This window comes from Chiroxiphia lanceolata, chromosome Z, assembly GCF_009829145.1.
Source record: "Chiroxiphia lanceolata isolate bChiLan1 chromosome Z, bChiLan1.pri, whole genome shotgun sequence".
Lineage (NCBI taxonomy): Eukaryota > Metazoa > Chordata > Aves > Passeriformes > Pipridae > Chiroxiphia > Chiroxiphia lanceolata.
The window spans coordinates 2,748,637-2,760,722 of record NC_045671.1 but is presented as its reverse complement, the minus strand read 5'-3'; positions in this window follow the sequence as shown (position 1 = coordinate 2,760,722).

Sequence of the window (12,086 nt, the reverse complement as noted above, 5' to 3'; positions counted from 1 at the left end):
CAAACCAGTATCTGGTTTGGGCTCAAGAGGCCAGTGTTCAGTCATGCAGCAAAGGTAGAGAATGCTTGATGATGATGACGATGATGATGGACTGGGAGGAGGAAACATTCATCCCAGGTTACCTGAGTACCAGACCCAAGAGCTGCAGAAGCAGGATCAAACCCGAGGTATGAACTGCTGCACACCAGCCTTTTAGATGCTTAAATCTGGGAACGTGCAACAATGAAATCTCCTTTATCTGATCCTCCAGCACTGCTGCGGGTTTTATTTGGTTTTACCGTGCTGCACATGAAATATAAACGGTATAAAGAATGCTCGTGTTGATTGTTATCTAATCTCTTGAATCTTGACATTCAGTATAAAGGGTTGACACAGAATTTGGCCATAGTGAGGAATAATTCACCCTCTAAGAAAGATGCTACCCATGAGGAAGCAGTGCTGTGCATTGGAAAGATCGTTGCTTGATTAGTGCTTGATTATTTCCCTCTCCCTCAGAGTGCAAGCACCACAAAGATCACTGTGGCAAGTGAATTGTTAGGCACAAATTAACACCTCTCTGAAGCTTTCTCTCTTTTTCTTGCTGCTGAAAACTGCCCTCAGGTGATAAAGCCTTTTTCTGTTATCAGAGGTTTAGCTTACTCCAGATTTGGAATGAGATGAGGAAACTGCATAACTGCCAAAGCCAATACATGCCAGTGACTTAAGACCCTCGCCCTGCTTATTCTCAAAGGTACAGGTAGACCACAGTAATTAGCTTCACATGCATTGAAACAGAAAGTATTTAAACAGGAGTTGGAAGTCTTAATATTTCATAGATCTGGGTTAGAAGGATCATCTTGGGTTCCCAAAGGTTATGTCCATGCTGGAAAATGAAAATAATCAGGTGTTGGCACAGACACCCATCCTGCTCTACAGAGGATACGTGCCCTGGCACAGTCTCAGCATTTGCCAGCCAGCATCCTCCAGGCCATGCCCAGACAGAGCTCAGCAGTCAGCACCGACACCTCTTGGCTCCTTCACATTTCCTGCACAGTTAATATTTAAAGATGCTTTATTTGCAAAGGGGCTCTGAAGGTTAAATTACTTATCTTGAGGTTGAGCCCTCCTGACTTACTACTGCATTCCAATGCAAAGAAGAATCATAGAATAGAATCACAGAATTGTTTAGGTTGGAAAAGCTCATCAAGTTTCCCCAGCACTGTCAAAGCCACCACTAAACCATGTCCCCAAGTGCCACATCCACGTGGCTTTTAAATCCCTCCAGGGATGGGGATTCCACCACTGCCCAGGCCAGCCTGCGCCAGGGCTGGACAACTGTTTCAGTGAAGAAGTTTTTTCCCTGATATCTAATCTAAGCCTCCCTTCTTGAGGTTGTTTCCTCAAAGCAAAATAAAACAACTCAGCTTCAGTGTTCCTGTACATTCCATCAGCAAGAACTCTTTCATGTCTGACTGTTTGCAAGTGCAACCTCCAGGTCCAGCACAGGCTGGGGTTTAGCTCCTGCTGCCCACACTGCCCTTGGCATCTGGGACAAAGATGTCCTTGGCACACACAACAGGATACAGCAGCACTGAAGCCCTACCTTTTGCTGGACACAGCAATGCTCACCTGGGGGTAGAGAGATGAAGAGGGAGGGGGAACACGAGTAGCTCTGCAACCTGGTGGTTCTGGGTGTCACACAAGGGTATCACCGAAGAAGGAAACCAGCAAGAGTCAGCAAAAGGGAGGCTGAAGGAGCAAGTTTGTGACAGAGGAGATCATATCACTTGTGCTGTGGCAAGAGCCTCAGAGACTGGGGCAACGAGATCCAGCCTGAAGCCAGATGGAATCTGGCCAACAGCACCAGTATTGCAACCTGCCCTGGGGATTGATGCAGCTTGAAAGCTGACCCCAGATATGAGGCATATTCACAGAATCACAGAATCATCATTTATGTTGTAAAAGACCTTTAAGATCATTGGCATGAGGAGGATTTCTCATAACAAATTCAGACATTCAGAAAGGAGCAACAAAATCAGTGCTGCAATCTAACAGAAACACCTGTGAGGGAAAATACAGCTCAGCTGTGCTTGGAACACTGGAGCAACTGCTTCCACTTTTAGGCCTGGTGATGTCAACAATGTTAATTTTTTAAGTAAAATAAAATGACGTGCACGTGATTACAAAACTGGGAGTTCAAAGGAAAGACTTCTCTGGGAAACCTCTTCTTTCCTTTTGCCTCTCATGAGAATGTATAGATTATAACAAGGATGGGAGCTGTGGGCTTAGGAAACTGACAAACCAGAAATCCTCTCATTTAAATGTTCTTGAATTGGTCATCAGTTTAATCAGAGAAGGGTGAGAGAAGAGTGGGAGGTTAAGGATCAGGTTGGTTAATTGGTTCACTTAGAGAGATAATTCTAGGGAAAGCGTGCCCCTGGAATGGTGCACTGCGAAGGAAAAGAGAGACTTTTTTTCAAGTGGAATTTTCCAGCAAACAATCCTGGTGCTTCAGTGACAAATCAGTTGTAAAACACATTGTGGTATAGTGATCTGGTGAGGGAGAATGTGATACTCTATAAGGTAGTGCAAGTCCAGAGGAGGCCAGGGAGGTACTCCAAGGGCAAGAACACCTCTTCAGTGGAGCCAGGCTGGGAGAGCTGGGGGTGTTTACCTGGAGAAGAGAAGGCTCCAGGGAGACCCGAGAGCCCCTTCCAGTGCCTAAAGGGGCTCCAGGAGAGCTGCAGAGGGACTTGGGACAAGGGATGCAGGGACAGGACAAGGGTGACTGTCTTCCCACTGCCAGAGGGCAGGGTTAGATGGGATATTGGGAAGGAGCCCTTAGTTTTGAGGGTGGGAGGCCCTGGCCCAGGTTGCCCAGAGAAGCTGTGGCTGGCCCATCCCTGGAAGTGTCCAAGGCCAAGCTGCATGTGGCTTGAAGCAACCTGGTGTAGTGGAAGGTGTCCCTGCCCATGGCAGGGCGTTGGAATGGGCTGAGCTTTAATGTCCCTCCAGCCCAAACCATTCTATGATTGATTTGTTTGTGTTGAGATGCTAAAACACAAACAGGTCTCTCAGCAAACCATAAAGGGGCATCTTCTAAGGCCTCTTCACTGATGTTCTATAGAAATGCTGTTACCTCATCTGCCAGCCCTTGTGAACTGGTCATTCACCTCATTAGCCAACCTGATATTAATCACCATTTCTGTGAGCAAAAAAGATAGATGAGGTTTTGTTAGTTATGGCAAAGAGGTCACATAAGCAGTAGCTTGTGTTACACACACACACATCTCTCTCCCTGTGAACCTTCTTCTGCCTGTTGAACAAGAAAATAAGAAAACTTTCTGTATCTGGAATTGTGATATATTTTTTGTTACAGGTTCCCAGCTCATCCCCATCTTCCCTTCGCTCTTTGTTGTTTTCATCTACTCAAGTGACAGAGAACACCTACGACAAGTGGCAGCATCTGACAGCAAATGCAGGATCCTTGGCCACGTTCTGCTGTCTGGGACGTCCTGGCTTTACTCCCAGCCAGAGAGTTCATGCACTCTCTGCAGGCAGCGCAGCAGTTTTCACCTGGATGTAAGGATCCGGAATGATGATCTCCTTGGCACATTTCTCCAGTTCAGCATAACCCAACACATCACTTACCTTCAACTTACCCTTTATCTGAACTGTACGAGGTGACTCAGCCCTACCTACATATAAAATATCTTAAAGTACAAATTCTCCCTCCTTGGAGGGAAATAAAAGGAAGTGTCATGTCATGGTGGCCTAGTAACAAGAGGCACTTCTTTGTATCTTTTCAGCCAGGCCCTCTGAGCAGTGAGCTACATAATAAACTCAAGTTTTATCCAAGAAACAAACAAAAAAAAGCCTCCTAGGCTTTCTGTTCTTGGCCCCAAGAAACCCCTTCCCTTTTTGGCTATCCCATCATGATGGCTCTTTAAGCCATCACACCCTTTTCCTATTTCCCCAGTCCTGATTTGCTCGCAGTGTGTTTGTGGTGGTGGACATGGTCACTGACCCCTCTGGCAAAGCATTCCGGCTTCTCCAGCACCACTAAACACTTCAAATTCACTAATGCTTAAAATTTCTTAGGCACAACACCCTCCAGTTCCTAGCAGAGTTTATTCTGGGTCTCCTTGCACCCATGTTCCTGCCACAGCTGTGTCCATCCATCCATGAGCAGGACACTCACCAGAGTTCACTCGAACCCAGCTGCCCTCAGCAGCTCATTGGAAAGTACATGCCATTCATTTCTCTCCTGCAACACCTAAAGGCACAGGATTACATCTTTGTGGGGTGGAGAATGATGAAACATATGTAACCTGGCAAAAGACTCCATAGCACCAGAGGCTCACTCTGTCCAGGTACAGGATCAGCACTCCCAAAGAGGTAGAAAAGAAGCAAAACTGTTGAGGCATTCAGAAAAGGCTTCATGTAGGCAGATTACATGCCATTTGATCACCTTTCAATCACACAGTATAGAAGACACTGTTAGATTACATTAATTTAACTGGAAATTACAAAAAAAAAAAAGGATTCAGGGAAGAAAGTATGCATGCAGCAGTACATCAGAAAGACTACTCCATCCAAAATGTAGCAGGGATTATAAAGAGAGATAAGGTGGCATGAGATTACACACAGACAAAACATGAATGATACAGCTTTGGGATGAATTTGCCATGTCATAGTGTTTTATTCTACTAAGGCAAAGCTGAAAGCTGATACAAGGCACAGAGAGAGGAAGCAGATTTTTGAAAGGGCAAATACCCTAACATAGCAAATGACATAAGTTTGAAATGGCCTCAATCTGCACCAGTGGAGGTTTAGATCAGATGTTGGGAGAAATTTCTTCACAGAAAGGGTGGTCAGACGTGTCCAAAAGGTGCCCAAAAGGCACGTGTCACCTGGGACCTGGTTTAGTGGTGAACTCAGTGCTGGGTTAACTGTTGGACTTGATGATCATGGAGATCTCTTGCAACCTTAAGGATTCTATGATTTTATGTTGTGAATTGAAAAGTCCTGATAGGGAATAAGAGCAGAATAGCAGGAACAGAGCAGAAAAGGAGGTCTATGCTTATCCCTTAGGTGTTTGCGGATGTGCTGAAGGGGAGACGTGTCACAGAAATAAGTTACATCCAACATGATTGAGAAACTGGCTTTCCCCACTGAATATCAAAGGCTTTCTTTGTTTGTTACAGAAGTGTTTATTGTTGCATGTTTTATCTGCAATGAAAATTCCAGAAAAATATCTTTCCCCTAACTCGTAACTCCTGAAAGCCAAAGTTGTCTCTCATCTTCAGTACAAGCGAGTGCCAAAGGAGGAATTACACAGGAGGGGAATTACACAGTTAGGCTGCATAGCTCCAGCCTAAACTCTGCTACAACTTTACAGAATGGTCCTTAGCAGCAAATCAAACCATCCATCAGCTCCTTTCCAGTACAGCTGGAAACCACAGCTCTAAGCACTTCACTGCCTCCCAGGGCAGCAATTCTGCAAGGGATCCACAAGGCTCCTACAGAGGCAAAACCAGTGCTACCCTTCAAGCTGGAGCACATGGCAGGCCAATGAATTTTTTGAGCTCAGATGGCTGAGGAGGAATGTCCACAAGAATGCTGTGCAGAGAAGTCACATTGCCAGTACAACAATCCTTCTCCCAAAGGAGGCCGACAACCTGTATGCTGCAGATTTAGGTAATAAATCTGAGGAAGTAACAGAAGCCCCACTTGTGATGTGACTGAGAATCATGTCAGCAATTTTTGCACATTCCTTTGTTCCATTGTCCTTCCAAAGAATGATGGCTATTTGTAACACTTGCAGAAATAGGTGCTTTTAGATGAAGCTGTGAGCAAACAACAAAAGAAATGTACCCGAACAGTCTGACTTCAGACACGTGGGGCTGTTCTGTGCTCCTCAATTACAGATTTAACATAACCTGATTTCCCCTAGTCATGGGAGAGGTAACCACAAACATTTACTGGAGAAGACAGCTGCCTACAGACATGTCACAAAGCCATTCAAGATTTTAATTCTTCTGGGAGCTTATCCAAAATCATTCAAAAGATAACTAAGAATTGTTTATATACTCAGAGAAAAAAGGCCAAAGCCCTGATTATTCAAAATAATCAAGCCTGACAGGTAAAGAGTGATTGCACCTCTCAGGATGAACATGTCTGTTCTCCCTCCCCTTGCTAAATCACGGGCTTATCTTTCCACAATATGATTATCTGATTTGTGTCTGCAAGAACTTGTCTCTGTTTCATCAACATGGACTTAATCAAAACTTCTCTGTATGACAACACTGGCACAGGTTGTCCAGAGAAGGCTGCCCCATCCCTGGAAGTGTTCAAGACCGGGTTGGATGGAACTTGGAGAAACCAGGTCTTGTGGGAAGTGTCCCTGCTCTTGGAAGGATGATTGTAACTAGATGAGGTTTAAAGGCCCTTCCAACTCAAACTATTCTCTGATTCTATGACCTGCATCCTACTCCTTAAAAGCCTACCTGTGGATGCCCTTAGTCACTCAGCTCCTCAATGGAAAGAGAAACCTCCTTTCCCTTCTTAAGCACTGGGAGCTACAACATGGGCAGTTCAGAGTCACGTATTTGTAACTCTTTGCATACTTAAGGACATGCTGCAACAAGGCAGAGTGGTTTTCAGACACACCAAGATGAGCTCACACCTAATCCAATGGATTGGGGGAACCCTGGGAAGAGTTTACCCTCAGAGGCTGCAGAGCCTCTCTCATTAACTGCGTTAGGGTCTCCGAGGATGAGAGACCTCTCTTTCTCACATGAGAAGCAACCCTTTGTGAGAAACCCACCTGCCCTCTCTGCCAAGAAGTGCCATTAACTGTTCATTCCCATCGTCATGGACACTCCTAACCAGCACATTCCCTACAGCACCTGCTCTGCCTGATCCCAGCTTTAGACCACCAGTTTAGTTACCCTGCAGCGTGACCAAATTTCAATGTGCTGATGCCCTGGCTCCGCCCTACTGTGCTTTAAGGGACCATGACCAAAGATCACAAGCCATAAAGGGGATTCAGGATCAGAGAAATGATTGTATGGAAAGGGTAGGCACCAATTTCTTCTCTCTGGTGACCAGTAACAGGACCCAAGGGAATGGCATGGAGCTGTGTCAGGAAAAGGTTCTTCCCCCAGAGGGTGATCAGGCACTGAACAGGCTCCCCAGGGTAGTGGTCACAGCACCAAGGCTGCCAGAGCTCAAGGAGCATTTGGACACCACTTTCAGGGACAGGGTGGGATTGTTGGGGTGCAGGGCCAGGATTTGGGCTGGATGATCCTTGTGGGTCCTTCCAAATGCAGGATATTCTATAATTCAATGGAATTATATCACTTCACAGAAGGGCCATCCTCCCCTTATTTCCCAGGCTCTGCTGATCCTTGACACTGTAGCATCATCTTTGCCCAAACCCAAATTTGCATTTCTTCTTCACTCCAGGTTCCCACCACACTTCCTCAGCCTCCCTCACTTTGCCACCTGTGTGCCAAGCATCTTCCCTCCTCGGGTGCAAAGCTTCACTTTCCAATCCTGCCTGGACAGGAACGCTGAGCTTTCAACAAGGTCCTCCTGCCAGTGATCCAGCAGCCACGTGCACACACGGTTGTGAGCAGGGAGCATTAAGGAATTTAAATTGTATATTGTTTGCTCCAACCCCTCATGAGGTGAGAGCTGAGGTGAACAATGCACTCCCCATAGCACCTCTCCACGTTATCAGCCTCTGATCTTAATCCCAGGAGTCAATGCCATAATCCATCACTTTTAATGAGAGTGAGCTCCCCTAGGCAGGGCTGTTATCTCACTCAGTATCTGTAGGGACATGTGAGGTTGTGGCAGTGGTGCAATTAAGTAAAGGTTACACTGGCCTGAAAGGGTTAGCACTGGCTCTTTGGGAACACTTCTGTGTTATCAGAGACCAGAGCAAGCAAATGTAAAAAGAAAAAAAAAGTTGGCTTCAAACTGAAAGAGAGTAGGTTTAGATCAGATATTAGGAAAAAATTCTTTTCCGTGAGGATGGTGAGGCCCTGGCACAGGTTGCCCAGAGAAGCTGTGGCTGCCCCATCCCTGGAAGTGTTCAAGGCCAGGTTGGATGGTACTTGAAGCAACCTGGGATAGTGGAAGGTGTCCCTCCCATGGCAGGGAGACTGGAATGAGATGATCTTTAACATCTTTTCCCAACCCAAACCATTCTCTGATTCTATAAATGCATTTACATGCTACAATTCACATGTCAATTCCTGCACTTCCATTGCTGGAACCTTCCCATCCAGCAGGTCCCAGTACCAACAACACAGAAACAGAAACAGCTGGCCTCGGGCACCTACCCACGTTTTTCCATCTGTTGCCACTAAATGTTTCATTTTCCACCAGGAATGTTTCCTGAGGTTAAGGTAAAGAGTAGGCACACTGATTCTGTGGTTCTGTGTTTCTGTGATCTTGTTTTGATATGTCCTATGTAGCTCTGCTGCCCTTATTGATATCACATCTATTATCTATTATCTGTCACATCTATTGAGCAAACCAAACTCTTAGAAGAACAACCCCAAGTAAAATTAAACAGCAACAAAATCTCATCATCAATCTGCCTGCTGGAGAACCCCTGACACAGAGCAAAAGTGACTCTTTCCCTTGTCTCTCCCAGGGGCAGGTCACTCCATCCGGGCAGGGGAAGTTGCTCCTTCACCTCATCTAATTCCTGTCCCAGGTAGAAAGGAGCTGATCTTGCACTGAGAGGCTCTGCCAAGAATTCAAGTAGAGGTCTCATGTTTCAATAGTACCTACACCTTCACACAGGTCATGAGGTACCTACAAAAATTGCAGAGGTCCCCTGAAAGGCACAAGTGCCTACAATGCCCTTGAAATACACTTGCCTCTGCCTACGACTCAGCTGCAGATTTAACTGCAACACAGACAATCCTGGGACAACCAGGTCAAGGCTGTCAAAGAACGTTTCCTCTGGACACAGCTCATTGGGAAGAGTGATCACCCATCCTTGCCTCATTTATTATCTCAACATCTTGGCTTCAGGTCTGCAATCACCTCTCCTCCCACGCTTGCCCAGCACAGGGGCTGCAGGAGCTGTGCCTCCCCTCACTCCTCCCCACCACACATGGTAACTCAGCACCCAGGTCAAATCCAGATTTTGGAATTCGGTTCAGGAGCAAATGGATAAAAACAATCCATGCCATACTAGAGATTGTATAGCAGCTCAGGTTAGCTGGTGCAGTGGTTCTCTCTGGCTATTCAAGCTGTCAGTTTCAAACACATGTTGGGCCCTGTTTGAGGGCAAGCAGGATGGTGAGGTACCCTTGCAGGATGGAAAACCTGTGGTTGATGCTCACAGATGCTGAGAAGCAGTCAAAGCACTTCAGGATCTGCACAGCAACAGGTAATGCCAAGAAGAGAAATTCAGCTGAAGGTCTCTAGCAAGGAAGGGGGAATGGCTGAACAATCCAGGTTTAACCACCAAGGTTAAAAAAAAAAAAAAAAAAAAAAGAAAGAAAAAAAAAGACAATAACAACAGCATTCTGGTTATATTTTGCATTTAAATCAGTGAAACATAGGCTATCAGACAATAGGAAGGATAAAGGACAACAGAACAGTACATTTCTCAGAGAAGATGCCACAATAAACACCACTCTAAAGAGGTTGGGTAGAGGATCTCAGGCAAGGCAGGAAGAGAGTGAAAACAAGAGGTGGAGGGTTATTGTCCAGGGGCATGTCCTAGAGAGTTGCCACCTTCATCACCACAGGTCTCAAAGTGTTTTGAATCTATTTGGAGTCTGTGAGACAGCACAGAGGTGGTGACCAGAGCTCAGCCCATGCACCAGTCCCACACCTTCACTGGCCAAGAGTGTTCTGCCAAGGAAAAGTTCAGGATGTGCTTCAGATATCATGTGGCCTGATGGATAGAACCAGCCCACACTCCTTCCCGAGGGTACAGTTTTCATCCCAGAGAAGGGCTATGAAATCTACAGCCAGAGGAGCATAAAACTCTTAAATCACCATCTGTGCCCATTCAGCAGGGAAAGACAGAGCACATAAATCTCCATGGGCTCCTTTTTAGTAAGAAGGATTGGCAGGGACTTCTTTTCTGGTGGCATTTCAAGTGCCCTTAATCAGACACGTCATTTGGATTAGTCTAAAAGGATGTTTAGTGCCTCTGTCTTGCCAGCTGGCTCACCTCCTTGTTCAGGCTAATCCCAGCATCACATAGAGACCAGACCAGACCTTCAGGGCTCATTTGGATGACAGAGTGACCAGGGTAGGAGAGGACACTCGGTGGCTGGTCAGGTCACATGGCTCTGAGAAGCACTGGGTTTGATCCTAAAATATTCCATTGCTGTCATTAAGCAAGTACCCAATGTGAGTCAAAGGTCTCTTAGCATTCCCATCACAATGAATGGCCATATCAGGACTGTCAGGACAAATCAGTGATTAAATCAGGTGTCTCTACACTGTTGGTTGGGCCTGGGACAAAGACCAGTTTTGGGATGGAACAACCCCACTCTGCAAGCTTGTAGTAAGCAGCTGCCTGATCCCGAGATCTTGTGCTGCCTAGAGGAGGTAGGTGCCAGCACTGGTGGCCTCAGCATCATCCTCTCAATGGCTTTGACCTATCTTGGTATGGGCAAAATAGAAAACATCCCATCACTGCCTGTCTGCAGGTGTTCCAAACACAGTTCTTCATAGCAGAGGATTTGAACAGGCAGCAGCAGGGACAGAAATGCACAGGTCTGGGAAATCAGGTCTGTTCTCCATGTCAATACTTGGATGTGACTGCAGAGGTTTAGATTGCAAATTAGGGGAAATTTCTTGACCAAAAGGTCTGTCTGCTCTGGCAGAGGCTGCCCAGGGTGGCATGGGGACACCCAGGGTGGAGTCCCCATTCCTGGAGGGATTTAAAAGCCATGTGGATGTGGCACAAACAGCTTATAAACATTTCCTGTGTCTTCTTCCATCCACAGTGCTCTCCTATAACACAAGCTGTGCTTTTCAAACCATAATTACCCACTAGAAAAGCATTACCCAAATATCCATTTCATTTTCTTTAGCTGATGTTCAACAGAGGCAATGAGGGCTCACCAGCACCCCCGTTCTTGCTCCACAGATTCACCCACCCAGCTTTGGTGATGGGACAGCTCCAGACCTTGGAGCAATGATATGAAAAGCAGGAGGACTTCCCAGGTCAGGAGCATTTGTAAGGGGCTGAGCAAACACCACAGGCAAGTGACTGAGACTGTAGACTTTCAAAGTGGATCAGGAGGAGCCTGACGCAGTGGTGCCTGTGTTCTGCAGCAACACTCAATGTCAGGAAGCAGGGTCAGTGTCACCTACAACAATGGTGCCTGGCTTTGATACTCTCCATCCCTCCCACCCTTTCCACTTTCCTTGCACTGCAGGTTTTCCTGTTGCTGTTTTTCTCCCTCCAGCTTGGCCAGGATGAAGTGGATGCAGGAGGGAGATGGGCCACCCACAGCAGCTCCCTGAGAAGGGGAGCACAGCTCCACTTTCTCCTGCTCAACTGACAGAGACTAGACAGAGGGAAAACTCCTCTGGCCTCCCAGCTTGCCCTCCCAGCACTTCCCAAAGCCAATCCCTTCAGAGCAGAGAGCCAGATGTGACAGAACATAAGGGGTTTGCGCCGAACATGTGCAAGTTGGCACTGGGGAGGACTGGGGAGGACTCATACATGCTGCTGAAGTAATTTAAGTAGAGAATGTTGGAGCTGATATTAAGACCCAAAGGGAGAGAGGGGGAACAGTTGCCTTCACTCTGGTCACTAAGTGGCTGCATTGTCAGCACAGATACAGCCACATATAAGACTCCTTGTTTCAATCCTCAGTGACAAACCTGGGACCAGGAGGGTCCTTGGCTGAATAGTAACCATACATAAAATCTGAGTACTCTCAGAGCCTCCTCCAAAACGTCTGGGAAAAAGAAATCCTTTCCTTCACAAAGACTCTGACCAGGACAAAGAAAGGGCTCAGAAAGCAGCAAACACACTTCACGCTACCAAATCTCAAAAGTCCCTCTTCTGGGAGATTTTGCACAAGCTAAGAAGGGAACACACGGGG